The 2865-nt window shown below is 49.4% G+C and overlaps 1 pseudogene; it reads left to right on the plus strand.

Annotated features, from left to right (window-relative positions):
* The first annotated feature begins 1304 nt into the window (after nucleotides 1-1304).
* Nucleotides 1305-1424, plus strand: LOC136660902 (5S ribosomal RNA; annotated as a pseudogene).
* Nucleotides 1425-2865: the final 1441 nt, after the last annotated feature.

Genomic DNA, 2865 nt, shown 5'->3' on the forward strand with positions numbered 1-2865 from the left:
GTGGAAGCCCAAGGAGGCAAGAGGAGGGGCTTGGAAGACCAGACCCAGCAGTTGGCAGATGGTCAACCAAGCAGGTAGGCCTGGTCTAGAGCAGTAGAACCTTGGACAGCTCCAAGCAAACAACTTGCTCCAGCAAGGTCTGGATGGGGCACAGTTTAAACCCTTATATACTTCCTATTCTGGGCTACCTATCCCAGGCTCCGCCCCCTCTAAGTTGAATGAAGATTTTAAAGAGACAACCTTTGTGTTGGCATCTCATGCTCCATTGCCACTTGGCTACTTGCAGCTGGGTGGTTTGGTCAAGCCAAGCAATCTTCAATGCAGCCTCTTGGGATTCTCCCCCATCCACTTGCTCCTCCCTCTGCCAAAACATAGCATAAGAACATCAGAAGAGCCCCAATGGATCACGTCAAAGGCCCATCTAATCCAGCTTCCTGTATCTCACAGTGGTCCACCAAATGCCTCAGGGAGCACACAAGATAAGTAGAGACCTGCATCCTGGTACCCTCCCTTGCATCTGCCATTCTGAGGTAGCCTAAAATCAGTGGTTGAACATACACATCATGGCTTGTAACCTGTAATGAACTTTCCCTCCAGAAATTCCCTTTTAAAGGCGTCCAGACCAGATGCTATCACTACATCCTGTGGCAAGGAATTCCACAAACTAACCACATGCTGGGTAAAGAAATATTTTCTTTTGTCTGTCTGTCCTAACTCTCCTAACACGCAATTTTAGTGGATGTTGCCTGGCTGTGGTGTTCTGTGGAGAGGGAAAAGAATATCCCACTTTCTACTCTATCCATCCCCTTCATAATTTTGTATGTCTCAATCATATCCCCCCTCAGGCACCTTTTTCCTAGACTGAAGAGCCCCAAATGCCCCAAAGCACTCCTGCTTGCTGCCTCGTTGCTTCTTTCCTGTAGCAGTTTCTCTGCTCAGTTCTCACACCCCCCCCCCCCAAGACAGGTCCCATGCTTCAGGTTAGGGACTGAAGTGAGTCCCAGAACATGACAAATGAAAGACTCAGAATTCCAAGCCACTGTTCGCCCACCTTTACTGAAGGACCCGATACATAGATTTGCAACTTGGGCAGAGCCTGGGCACCTTCCCTAGGTGCTATGCCAAGGGAGTACGTCACTGTGCCCAGGCTCTGTCCTCCATGTGCCCCATTTCCCTTTGAGAACCTCGACAGGAGGAGGAACGGGGATGTGTGAAGCTGCTGCAGCAAGCGCCCCTCTTCTGGGCAGAACCTAGAAGTGACATTGTGGGCGCAATCCTAACCCCTTATGTCAGTACTTTCCAGCACTGGCAGCAACTGTTACCCTGCACATGCCTGATCTTGTCTGATCTCGGAAGCTAAGCAGGGTCAGGCCTGGTTAGTACTTGGATGGGAGACTGCCTGGGAATACCGGGTGCTGTAGGCTTATACCATAGCCTTTCGAAACTGAAGGTTGCTGACCAGTGCCAATGGGACGTGTGCTGCATCCTGCAGTTGGGTGTCACTCACGGAGGCCTCCTCAAAGTAAGGGAATATTTGTTCCCTTACCTCAGAGCTGCATTGCCCTTATGTCAATGGCAGAAAGCACTGACATAAGGGGTTAGGATTGCGCCATGTGTGACCTTATGTCATGTGACATTGTGTTGTTGCTGCTCTGGGCTCCGGGGCAGTGTGTTACACCTCTGTACATATATGCCTGTACCGCACACATACCCCAGGTGTGTTTGTGCATGCACATGCATGGGGTGGGAGAGAAGCCACTTTATACGTTTAGGATGTGTGCAATTTTATTCCCCCCTTTAATTTAATTTAATTTTCTGGTTTTCTCCTCTGGAATGGCCCATTGCGCTCTCTCTCTCTCTCTCTCTCTCTCTCTCTCACACACACACACACACATACACACACACACACACACAGAGTGCTCCAAAGGGAAGCTGCCATGGCTGGGGCCCTCCCCACATCCTCACCTGTTTTCTGTTCCTGGGCCTCCCTTGCTGCGACTTGTCCAGAGAACTGCTGCAGGTAACATTCCTTGCCCCAAATATTTGTGTAACGTAGCTGTGGGTGGAAGGAGAGGAGGAGGAGGGAGAAGACATACCTTTCTGACTAATTCCGTACAAATAGGCTAATATGCTGAGGAATGCCATTATGGGGAAAAGCAAATATCAGAATGTCTGTCTCACATGGGACAGGCGTGATTTAAGTGGCAGGTAACCAGCAGAGAAAGTGAGTGGGGGCAGTGCAGAGATGTGGGGCAAGGCTTAGCCATGAGACAGAAGCGCCATTGTAAACCGTCTATGACTGAAAGGATTCACACTAATGTTTTGCACTGAAAAATTTCAAAATGCTGTCAAGGGAGATGAGAGAAGAGCAGGGACACTCCATCCTCGAGACCCAGAGACTGGGTCATCTCATATGGATCTGCCCAGCCTTTAAGAGGTCTGTCTTGGGAACCCTCCGTTGCTCTGAAGCGGTTGGCACTGCAGGAACCAGAACAGAGCCTTTTTGGTGGTGGCTTTGTATCTCTAGAACAGGGGTGTCCAAAGTTTTTAGCAGGAGGGCCACATCATCTCTCTGACACTGTTTCAGGGGCAGGGGAAAAAAAGAATTAATGTACATTTAAAATTTGAATAAATTTACATACGTTTGCATACACGAATATATTAAAGATGAACTTATATGAATGAATGAGGGTCTTGCAATAGCTCAAGGCCTATAAAAGGGCTTGCACAAAGCAAGGCTGGCCTTTCCTTAGCTGCCGCTACTGCATCACAGACGTGAAACAGCAAGCGGTGGAGGGAGCCCTCATCCCACAGCTCACACGAGAGGTCAAACAGTCACCCTCACGCTGAGCGCAGTTGCGTCAG

The sequence above is a fragment of the Tiliqua scincoides genome, chromosome 9 (assembly GCF_035046505.1).
Source record: "Tiliqua scincoides isolate rTilSci1 chromosome 9, rTilSci1.hap2, whole genome shotgun sequence".
NCBI lineage: Eukaryota > Metazoa > Chordata > Lepidosauria > Squamata > Scincidae > Tiliqua > Tiliqua scincoides.